General features: G+C 38.0%; 1 long non-coding RNA gene and 1 other non-coding gene across 2 annotated transcripts in view; one reads left to right on the top strand and one right to left on the bottom strand.

Annotated features, from left to right (window-relative positions):
• LOC137490330 (uncharacterized) overlaps window positions 1-8,310 on the top strand; it is a 272,586-nt gene extending 264,276 nt beyond the window's left edge. The window contains exon 4 of the long non-coding RNA XR_012384390.1: window positions 8,035-8,310. This is a non-coding gene — a long non-coding RNA (uncharacterized lncRNA). The remainder of the gene's footprint in view (window positions 1-8,034) is intronic.
• Window positions 563-634, bottom strand: trnap-ugg (transfer RNA proline (anticodon UGG)). The gene has a single exon. It is a non-coding gene; the product is annotated as a tRNA-Pro (tRNA).
• Window positions 8,311-12,799: the final 4,489 nt, after the last annotated feature.

The following is a 12,799-nucleotide window of genomic DNA, read 5'->3' as shown; positions in this document are numbered from 1 at the left end:
TGGGGTAATTGAAATTAAGCTCCTTCATTTCACTGATTTGAAGCTGAGAGGAAAGAAGGAAAAGGTTCCACCGCGATTTGAACTCAGATCACTGGATTCAAAGTCCACAGTGCTAACCATTACACCATGGAACCGAGGCCTTCCTGAGACACTATCTAATGCTTGCAAACCGGCATTGAAACAGGCCTCTGTGAAAGCCATGATATCCCTCGAAACAAGTGCAAGGGCTCATCTGGGATTTGAACCTGGAACCTCTCGCACCCTAAGCGAGAATCATACCCCTAGACCAACAAGCCGCTGGAAAGGGTGCTTCCTTTACACGGCAATAATATGTGCTGACAAACCGGCATTCCCTCATAAAACACCAGACAACTGTTAGGGCTCACCTGGAATTCCAACCTGAGAGCTCTCGCGGCATGGGCAAGAATCATATATCTAGAGCAGCAAGCCAGTATGCAAGGAACGTTTTATGTGGTGATACTGTCTGCTGACAAAGTGGAATTTTTTAAAAGACGTTTTTGTAAAAAGCCATAATGCTCTGTAAAAGACAAGACGCTTGTGAGGGCTCGTCCGGGGTTTGAACCCGGGACCTCTCACACCCAAAGCGAGAATCATACCCCTAGACCAACGAGCCACTGCAAAATATCAGCTTTTTATGGCAACAGTATCGCTGACAAACCAGCATTTCCTCATAAAACGCCACACACCTGTAAGGGCTCACCTAAAATTTTAACCTGGGAGCTCTCACAGCATGAGCAAGCTTCACACTCTTCACACTCTTAGACCAGCAAGCTACTAAGCAAGGAATGTTTTACGTGGTTATACTATCTGCTGACAAACTGGAATTCTTCAAAAGACGTTTTTATAAAAAACAATATTGTTCTGTAAAACATAATACTCTTGGAAGAGCTCATCCGGGATTTGAACCCAGAGCCTTTGTACTCTAAGCAAGAATCATACTTCTAGACCAATGAGCCACAAAAAAATTAGCTTTCCTTTACATGGAAACAAAATCTGCAAAAATACCGGCATTCCCTCATAAAACAGCAGACAACTGTAATGCTGCGTTCAAACCAGACGCAAAACGTGCGTCAAGCGTGAGTGATTTACATGTTAAGTCAATGCAAATGCGCGAATAGACATCCTGCGGCGCAATACGCGCGAATGGTGCGGCACGAATTGCGTGAATGGCGCGGTGCGTATAGCACAATACGTGCGAATGGCGCGCCGTGAATTGAGCGTTTTGCGTGTTTCGCACTCTTAAACCAGCAAGCTACTAAGCAAGAAATGTTTTACGTGGTTATACTATCTGCTGACAAACTGGAATTCTTCAAAAGACGTTTTTATAAAAAACAATATTGTTCTGTAAAACATAAGACACTTGGAAGAGCACATCCGGGATTTGAACCCAGAACTTCTCGTACTCTAAGCAAGAATCATACCTCTAGACCAATGAGCCACAAAAAATTAGCTTTCCTTTACATGGCAACAAAATCTGCTGAAAAACCGGCATTCCCTCATAAAACAGCAGACAACTATAATGCTGCGTTCAAACCAGACGCAAAACGCGCATCAAGCGTGAGTGATTTACATGTTAAGTCAATGCAAATGCGCGAATAGACATCCTGCAGCGCAATACGCGCGAATGGTGCGGCACGAATTGCGCGAATGGCGCGGTGCGAATAGCACAATACGTGCAAATGGCGTGGCGTGAATTGACCGTTTTGCGTGTTTTCGCGAGAATCTATCGAGTACAAAATTCTGAACTTCAGCGGACATTCGCACCGCGTTAACCAATCAGAAGCTTGCTTTTGTAGGGGCGTGATTTTGATGTAAAACCTGTTGATGGTGTCCCGGGGGAAATCCTTCAGCCGACACCGACAACAAGTCATCAAACTGGGCTTGGCTCAGTCAGAAGCACTGCTGAAAGCCTCCGTCATCTAGGTTCAGTTTCTGGAGGAGTTTATGAGCTCACAGAGCTGGATGCACCTCTAAAAGAATCTAGTGGACTCAGACACGGCCCTAAACGTATCAATTTATCCGCGTGTTCTGCGTCTGGTGTGAACACAGCATAAGGGCTCACCTGAGAGCTCTCATGGCATGAGCAAAAATCACACTTAGACCAGCAAGCCACTATGCAAGGAATGCTTTACATGGTAATACTATCTGCTGGCAAACTGGATTTCTTCAAAAGACATTTTTATAAACAAACCATTTTGCTTTGTAAAACACAAGACACTTGCAAGGGCTCATCCGGGATTTGAACCCAGGACCTCTTGCACCCAAAGCAAATATTATACCAATGAGTTACTACAGCATAAAATTTTCACATGGCATCAGAATCAGCGGATGGTCAGAAATCTTTATCTAACAACTAAGTCAAAATATACCTTCAAAAGCTCTACCGTTGAAGCATGCTCATCGGACTGCTCATCAAGCATCTCCCAATGGATCTAATCTCACTATATTTATTAAACATGATATTTCATTCATCATGTTGTCTATATCTTACGACATATTTCCCGACTTTGGTTATTGGAATCTTTTACTTGTTCCCAGGTAAAGTGTTTTGGCTAAGCACAAAGATAGGTTAATAATTAATGTAACCACGTAGCCTACATTCTGTATATTGACTGATCGCTTGCCTTTATTTCCTATAATGTATAAATTAATTGTATGTTATACTTTTATAATGGTCATTATCGTTTATTAAAACTGATATTCAGCAAAAGAGAGGGTATGTTTCGTATTTTCACTAAAACTAAAAGCAGGCAGTTGTAATAGGCGTTTTGTTATAAATATCCACACAGTCAAAATGACGCTCATAAATGCAGCACAATGCCTCAACATTTCTGTTGTCTGTTAAGTTGTTAATATCAAATTGAAAATAGGTAGTTCCTTAAATCAGGTTTTCATTTTTTTGTTGCGATTTAAAGCTGCAAGGAAAGAAGGAAAAGGTTCCACCGAGATTTGAACTAGGATCACTGGATGCAAAGCCCAGAGTGCCAACCATTTCACCATGGAACGTAAGAGTGTATGTGGTTTAGCGTAACCCATGCTATTTATAGAAGTTGCTGAAAAAACATTGACTGTTATGAAAAAAAAAATCGATAGACTTTAGCCATTAATGCCAATAGTATTTTGGTAAATCTTTTGATTTCATAGATTAAAAAACAAGAAGAAAATGCTTGTATAGGCACAATTTTCCCAAAGAGCCTGGGTATATTTTCTCACGAGATTGTTAGGTGATTGTTAGTTCCTTAAATCAGGTTTTCATTTGATTGTTGAGAAAGTGAAACAACGTAAATTACTTTTTTTATTATTATCTATGCACAACGTATGCTAGGTTTCTGTTAGAAAATAGGTATCAATTTTTTTATCATTTTTGTCTCTTTTTCTTTTAATCAAACAATTATTTGTATTGGTCTTGTAAGGGTCATATATTAACTGAACTTCTACTGTTGTGAATGAGATGCTGTGCATACTAATTAGCATTTTTGCAGAAGTAGATAAATGCTGGTCCAAAATTAAATTCAGCTCTGCAGAAACTTCCTGTCTGAAGAAATGTGTTAAAATTGAACACAGAGCACAAAAAGTTTTATGCTTTTTTTTTTTTTGTTGTGCAGAGAATTCGTAGAAAAAGAGGACTTTTGTCTGGGGTGCAGCCAATGGAGGACTGGACAATGATTGACAAATGACAAATTTCCCTAAACTCCACCTTTTAATATCAGCTACCTATATAAGTTGAAGTCAGCAAAAGAAAGTTATTGCGTACCTCCATAATGTAACTTTTGCATTGCATGAAGGATAATGGAATTCTGTGAATCGAATTATTTATTTGTATCCAATAAATTGTTACGATTTTTGACATTGAAGAAAAACCTCTTCTGACCTTTTTTCTTGAACAAGCATGGAATTGATGTAAATTTCAACATTTCACACAATTGATTTGTATTTGGGTAGCATGAAGTAATTAAGTTAACATTAGTTTTTACAAATTTAAGTGTATTGAACGTAAAACAATTAAATTATCCGCACCAAAATCACAAAAATTGTGAAAGAAATTTAAAAATTAAAAAGTGCTTTGAGTAAATGGCAAACATCATTATTTTGAGTGTCCTTGTACAGTTTATAATCTCTCATTTTAATATGATTCTTTAGTATGTATGTGTAGATTTTAAATGAACATATGGTACTGTAAGTCACTTTATATTCTACATTCTAGTTGATGATCTTTTAGTAAATCAAAATCACAGGATGGTTTTGAATGATGGTTGATCTGTGTGTAAGAGAAAGTGGTCGATGCAAATGTGGATAATGTAAATGTAACTGATATAGGCTTTGTGTGATTGGATTAGCGCATTGCCTCAGTAAGAGGCTATATCGATAAATCAGAGATAAATGATACACAAGTTAATAATCCTGCAAAGTCTAATGAGAAACATACCAACTACACTGTAAAACCCAACAGTCAATTTTATCAAATGAAATGAGTGTACTCAAAATTTACTGAAAGATAATTCTACTAATTTGAAAAGAGTTTTGAACTCAGTGTTGAATGTAATGAATTAACTAAGATCTTTCCCATCAAATTTAAGTTATCAGGCCTGCATAGAAGGCTGTTTTCACTGCAAACAGTTTGTGATGGTGCAGTTGGGAACTGTAAGAAACGTGCAAACGTACAGTCCAAAGATAAAATTACTTATTGATTTTATCACGGAGTATTTCGCATGGGTTTTACGACCCCTGGCTCCAAGAAGTCTGGATTTTCGTGACAGCTTAAGTAATCTAGGGAGATTGGAGAGATAAGCCTGGAACTTCAAAGACATTCCTGCCCAAATATACACACACACACACACACACACACCCACGAGGCTGTTCCGACAGAAAGAAAATGAACTCAAAAAAATCCTGGACCAGCACAAAACTAAAGTGTTATGTTTTGTAAACTTTGTATCTCATTTCTGACTTTTCTTACCTGTGTAACCTCTCTTATAACCTGTATGCCTGTTCCTTTTAGGCCTTTTTAAAGCATAAATAATGTAAGGATATGAAAAATTATGTTGATGTACTTTGAAAACCCCCATGTTTGGTACCGATGGGTTTCTGCTGACATTTTACAACACATGATGCATAGAGCAAGACCATAACTCGCATTGCTTTATTCTTTAATCCCCTGTATTAAATGCCTGTCCGCATGCTTTGGGCGGACACTCAAATTTGCATACGAGCAGCCTCAAGACAAAGGAAGGTTCGCGCGCAAACTTTGTCCTGAAATCATTGGTCAGAATGTTGAACGGGTTGTCACGTGACCCGCATGTATAACCAGACTTCTCCCCAAACATCTGGGCAGAGAACGTCCGAACAAAGAATCCATCAAATGTGGCCCCTAGGAGGGCCACAAGGCTTTCTAAGCCGCATCGACTTTTCCCGCAACGCTTTCTTTATTTTCCGGCAAAGTAAACTCAGTTTAAAGTTTGCGATCGTGTTCGTCCAAACTGCATTACAAACTCCACACATCAAGAAGGACATCAAAAGGAGTTTCATCAGGAAACGGCGGCTCTGCTTGTGTTTGTTTGGTCAAATTAACAATAAATTGAACCAGAATATTAATGATTAATAATAATTCGTTATTGTTGATAATTAATATTCATAATCTAAGAGTCCGCTCGGTCGAGCAGACAGGATCATATACAATCATATGTTTGTTTGACCAAATTGACTGAAGCTTAAGCCGGAATATTAATAATTATGAATAAACTTATTGTTGATTATTAATATTCATAAAATTAGCTAATTTCTGTTACAAATGTAAAAAATGTATTATATAATACTTAGTTAAGGGCAGCAGGGTGGCACAATCGACTCACAGCAAGAAGGTCGCTGGTATGAGCCTGGCTTTGTGTGGATATTTGTGTGGACTTTGCATGTTCTCCCTGTGTTCCCGTAGGTTGCAGCTGGAAGGGCATCTGCTGCATAAAACATATGCTGGATAAGTTGGTGGTTCAATCCGCTGTGGTGACCAAAGATTAATAAAATGACTAAGCTGAAATGAAAATGAATAAATGAATGAATAAATTCACAGTTAAAATAATATATTTACTTCTTTATTGTTCAAGGTTTTTAATTCACATTTTATGCTTTTTTTTGAGGTTTTCTAAAATAAATAAAAAATGTATCTAGTTAAAAATGTATTTTATGTCATATGACATAATTATATTAGTGCTCTTTTCTGTTTATCTCTGTGTGTGTCTGCATTTTACTTTTCTCAGGTTATATTAATATTCATTACAGTCTTCCAAAGTGTATCTCTACAAACAAGACCAGAAATTGATGAGCAGTTCAGAAACTGCAGGAAAGACACGTGATATTTAAATATGCTAAAATAAGAAGATGTAAATGAAGTGCTGACTGCAAACACCTAAATTGATTTGCGTTTTGAGAACCTGAAAAAGATTTGCTAATTAATGTATGTTCGCGTTTTTGGCATGTGCAGAAAACAGCCATAATGTGATGTTATTTGAATGTCAATCATCATCTGCTTGGCATGATGGATGGATGGATATTAATGAATAGATTAATGGATAGACAGACAGACAGACAGATAATTTCTGAAAACCGGAAAATATGGCTTAAGCAGTTGTGCATGCATGTTAAGTAATTCATATCCGAATACATATTTATAGATTTTATCTGTTGAAGTTCAATTTTGTTCCTACTTATAATTCCAAGTGTTTCAGTCAGGTTTCAGGGCTCATTACAGTACAGAAACTGCATTAGTGAAAATAACCAATGATCTACTCTTAGCTGCTGACCCCAGGTGCATCTCGCTAATAGTTTTACTCGATCTTAGTGCAGCATTTGACACCATTGACCACAGTATCCTCATAAATCGCTTAAAGACTACAGGTGTCCAGGGACAGGCTCTACAATGGTTTAAGTCATACTTAACTGACCATTACCAGTTTGTGAATATTAATGGACAGCCTTCACAAGTCAGCCCAGTAAAGTATGGGGTGCCTCAAAGATCAGTTTTAGGCCCTTTGTTGTTTACAATTTACATGCTACCTCTGGGATACATTATTAGAACACATGAGATCAGCTTTCACTGCTATGCAGATGATACTCAATTATATATTTCCACTAAACCTGATAATATGTCAGGTTGATTGTACAGTGTCCTTGAGTTGCTAGAAAGGCGCCTTTAAATAAAATGTATTATTATTATTATTATTATTATTATTATTATTATTATTATTAACTTAGTGTATTAAAGATGTTAAAACTGGATGACCAACAATTTTCTTCTCTTAAACTCAGACAAAACAGAAATATTACTTATTTGGCCTAAATCCTGTACACAGAAGATCTCACAACTCAATCTACAATTAGTGGGATACAAAGTTAGCGTTAGCGCTACTATAAAAGATCTTGGTGTCATATTAGACAGCAATTTATCTTTTTAAAATCATATATCACATGTCAAAAAAACTGCCTTCTTTCGTCTAAGAAATATCGATAAATTAGATCTCAGATGCAGAAAAGCTAGCCCATGCTTTTATGACTTCTAGGCTGGACTACTGTAATGCACTGTTTTATTATTAACAAACTTTAATTAGTACAATATGCAGCTGCCAGAGTTCTTATCAGGTCTAGAAAATATGATCATATCACCCCAATTTTATCCTCCTTACACTGGCTGCCTGTTTAGTTTCGTATTAAATTTGAAATATTGCTTCTTACCTATAAAGCTTTAAATAATCTAGCTCCTGTTTATCTAACCAACCTTCTATCTTGTTACAATCCAACTCGCTCTTTAAGATCTCAAACTTAGTGCTTCTGTTAGTACCTAGAATAGCAAAGTCGAGTAAACGAGGTCGAGCCTTCTCATTTATGGCTCCTAAACTCTGGAATAGCCTTTCTGATAATGTCCGAGGTTCAGACACACTCTCCCAAATCGAAATTAGATTAAAGACCTATCTGTTTAGTGAAGCAGCTACGCTAATTATTCTCTTTATCTCCATTTCCACCTAGGGATACTCCTCCCACGGCCTTTAGACTATGCAGAGTCACTGATTCGATCCAAGACCAGCGACAAGATGTTCCTAAGGTTTCCATATTCTGGACCAGGCCGTACCTGAGCAGCTGTTGTGGTGGTCATGGAGGAAGGGAGAGCATGAGACTGATTCCAGTGACGCTCCAGGGACAGACGAGTCTTCGCTGAGACTAGCTTCCAGCCTCCGCCGCTGAGACTGCAGCTCTGCAAAATCTGTTTGGCCAGCGGAGAAATTAAAATGGTTGTGCCCAACTGAGTCTGGTTTCTCTCAACATTTTTTTTTCTTCACTTTCGCCAATCGGTGAATTTTTTTTTCCCTTTCTGATGTCGCCTCTAGCTTGCATGGTTTGGGAGGTGAATTGAATTGAATTGAATTCAATTATAAAATGTCTTGCTCTGAGGAACCATTAATGAGTCTCAAAATGGTGGAAATGCAGAGTTTAACATTCCTCTCATTCATTTCAAAGACTGAAATCAGGACAAAAAAACTAAATGAAGAAAGAATACGACAGTTGATTGATAATACTAATAATCATATCTTCAAACGTATATTTTGAAAAATAAGAGATTATTTTTATAAATCATCTTTGTGCTGTCTTTATAACTAAAATGCCTTGGTAAGAGAGAGATTATGGGTGTTAGATGTGTGTTTGGAGAGTTTGTCGTCCAATAATGAGTCTATTGATTTGATTGACCTGCATTAGCGGATGTACCAGAGTTTTGGGGTTTTATGATTAATTGTGAAGAAAATCACCTTGTGAGTCCAGAAAGAAACAGAAGTGGGGGGTAAGCAGAGAGTGAAAGAGACGTGTAATGGACTTGGGACATGATTATTGATTAGCTACCCTGCAGCTAAATTAATTTTTCCAATCTAGCATTAATTAACAGAAATTCCCCAGTGAGAGCAGTATGGGTAAGTGGAGTGTGAGAGAGCCTCTGGACTGAATGGACTGAACACACACACACAGTGAGAAAGAATAAGAGAGAGCAAGTAAACTTAGCAAGATAGCAAGAAAAAAGAGAGGGGAAAAGTTAGGATGAAATTATAGATTTTTATTAAAATTATTTTAGATTTTTAAGAACATTAAAATATTTCTATACAAAAGTGAACTAGAAACTTGCAACTGCTATGTTTCATGTGAAAGGATCTTAATGGTCACACATGTCCTGAAAAATCTTCGTTTCAAAGGGTATCTAGCCCTTCCTCTTAGCCCTACGCCTTCAAGCTAAAGTGAATTGGGACATACCTTCCCCTTCACATGAACATGCAAAACGAGAAGTAGGGGGAAGAGGAAGCGCTAAGGGGTAGAATTGGAATTGGGCTGTAGTCTTTGACCTGGTTTTGTCTGGTAAGTGTAATGCTGACTATATTGCAACTTTTGTGAACACTGTTTGTTTCACATTTTATATCAAAGCCCTGGTCCTGGCATGTTTCATGCCTAACTAATCATCTAAATTGTCTTTAAAGTTAACTTTAAATTATGGCAAATTGAGGAGTGGAGAGTGTGAGACTGATTCCTAAAGGACCCAGTGACAGATGAGTCTCCGCGATCCTGTGGCCGCGTCTGAACACCCACCAGTGTACTGCTAAGATCTTTATATCGAGTATTTATTTTGATACTTAAAAGAAAAAAACAACTGGCACAAATTTACTTTTCTTCTAAATGCCATTCTCAATATAGGCCCATTCTGAAAACTAAGCTAATATACATTTTATAGCCGGAGGTATGAATGGCTGCATTTAATCTTTAAAATAAATGCTACAAGACGGTATGTCACCGTTTTTTTTATTTTTATTTTTTGGCTTACTAGCTGACTGCTAACCTCCGTGTTGAGGGCAGCTCAATATGTATGTCAGCAGACTTGAGACGCAGATTGAAGTTGGCCGCAAAAACAACAAGGTTTGAGTCCGGACAAGAATGGTTCCTGAAAGCAGGTAAGATAAAAGATAAAAAATATATTAAAGGAGTAAATAACATGGTGAGAACTTGGTAAGATCTGAAAACGTGGTAAAAGGGATTTTCTTTTTCTGAATTGCTTTATAAACTCTACGGTTGAATTCAGGGAAGAGAGGGGTGGGTCATTCAGTGCTTTTGAAAACACTATCGGTTGGGTTTAGTTGAGGGTGGGGTGATGGGTCAGTTGGTCAATCAGTAAGTCAGTTAATCGAAAGCTGCCTTTGGTGGATTTACATAGAATAGCAGGCACGAATGACACTCGTGAGAGAAATTTGAGACCTGAAAAAGCGTACATAGCGGCTTCTGGTGGATTTGCGAAATTAAAACTGCAAAAAATGTACCTCCATGGACATATTTTGCTCTTTCCAGAAATGTATATAAGGCTACGTAGTCAGAAGGAGCCTGTCTAGGGTTTTCATTTCTATCTGTCATGTCTATGTGCAATATGTTGTTGTCATCCATCCATTGAAGAATAATCCAGATATAACTTCTTAATATTGTTTATTAGTACGTTTACATCTCAACGCATTGATAAAACATCAGCGCCCCAAGGGAGAAGGAAATCACATAAAAGTACTCGGAAGTAAGTTCAACATTTACAACTGGAGTCAAAATAAAAGTCCCGTTTGTTAACACTTGCACACAAGGAACTCTTGCACATTTTTGGCATACAACAATAAGTAGTTTAATCTAAAAAATAAATAAACAAAATACATAACAAAACATAAATTTTTATGATTAATGAGAACATATAACACAACAGACTGGGTTGATCTTTCTCAATTGTTGGGATGTTTGCTAAAAAGGGAACCATGAACTACTTTTTACCCTTTAACGATGAACAAAAAATGTCTTTTCTGTGAGTATTTTGGCGCATCTCATAAACAAACTTTGAAAGATCGAAAGCAAGAGCAGTGCCATATGCAAAGACGAGACAGAGTAACGGTGTCACAAAGGGTTCATCTCTGCAAGTGCAACCTGGTAACGCCCCTCGCTGTGTTCGTCAATAGCTTTTAATTAGTGAGAGTGATTAGAATACGTCCGTGCGAGAAAGAGGGTGAAGCTACTAATTTATCACTCTAGCATGCAGATCAATCACAGTGAAAGTGATTAGTGTTCCTGTCATCCTTTATTATTCTGCTGAGAATTTCTCATTAATCGATCACGTCCCACCCTAAAAACCCTCCACAAAAGAGGTCAGATCTGACGCCCAGGACCTGACCCCACAGAGGAATGGAGAGAGGAAGAAAGGGAAGGAATAAAACGAGATAATCAGCATGTCTTTTGTATTACAAATGAGACGTCACGTTTAACAGCAATAAGCAGGATATTGACTGATGTGTGTTCAATTGAGCCTGTGACTCACTGCAGTCTGATGCACAGGTGATCAATCTCTGAAGCTTCCCTGATCATTTACTCATTCACTTTGAGAAACAAATCTTTTCAATGTATTCCAGAATCTAGCTGTAGTTCCATCTATCTATCTGTCTAAAATCATTATTTGATTTATCAGTTTATCCATTGTATTATCTTCTATTCGATGATTCTGTTGGGATATCTATTCATGCATACATCTAGCCATCATTCAATCTATGATTGTATCCGTCTATCATTCTATGTATCATTCTAGTCATCTGTCAATCATTTGTTTCTCAATACCTATACTGTACATCCACTCTAAAGCTCCACCATTCTGTCATTCTGTCATTGTTCTATCATTCAGTTGATCATTCCACCATCCATCTTTACATCATTTCATCTATTGTTCTATCATTCCATTCATCCATCATTTTATCTATTACTCTAACCACCATCTAATCTATTATTCCATTCATCCATTCATCATTCTATCTGTTGTTCCAATCATTGTCATTCTATTGGTTTTCATCCTTTCATCCATCAGTCTATCCTCAACCATTTAGTCTATGTATCATTCTAGTCATCTGTCAATCATTCTGTCTCTACACCTACACATTCATCATTCTGTAGCTCCACCCATCTGTCATTCTATCATTGTTCTATCATTCAGTTGATCATTCCATCCGTCCTTTCATCTATAGTTTGAGCAATTTATTGGTCAGTTGATCATTCCAACATCCATCCATGCTTTTATTCATCTTTTTATATTTTGTTCTATCATCCCCTTCGTCCATCACTATAACCACCATCTGATCTATCACTCCATTCATCCATACATCATTAATGGGGTTTGCCATAGGCAAAGTCCATTCTTACTATTGTGGTTTATTATTATTCTTCTTCCTTCTTCTTCTTCTTCTTCTTCTTCCGTACACTTTTTCGGCGCGTAACTAGTCCCGCAGCTTTCGTCCCAGACCCTTGAAAGTGGGCTCAAATCGTGCGGCTTTATCGGGAATGGTGTGCTATGACTTTTGTAAGGGGTGGGTGGTTTTGGGGCCCCGCAGGGGCCCCAAAACCACCCCCCAAAACGCATTGACTTAACATTACGCCCAACTTTGACAGATTATAGCGCCAAGTGTGAAATTCATAGAAATATGGGATTCACAGCATCTGTAGGGGGTTGCAGCCTAAGTGAGAACATACCCCGTAAGGGGGTTTAAGTTGCACCCCTGGGGCTCTAGGACGTCCCAAAGTGCTCCCATTGACTTACATTGGCCCATTGACTCCCATTCATTTTCTAGACACTCGTAGATACTATTCCCGGAAATCGCCGTAGCGCCAACAGTGAATATCGTAGAGACATGGGATTCGCGACATCTCGAGAGGGTTATAGGAGGCTTCAAACCACACCCCGAAAGGCGGTAAA

This window comes from Danio rerio, chromosome 8 (genome assembly GCF_049306965.1).
Source record: "Danio rerio strain Tuebingen ecotype United States chromosome 8, GRCz12tu, whole genome shotgun sequence".
Lineage (NCBI taxonomy): Eukaryota > Metazoa > Chordata > Actinopteri > Cypriniformes > Danionidae > Danio > Danio rerio.
This window is presented reverse-complemented; position numbering and strand designations above follow the sequence as displayed.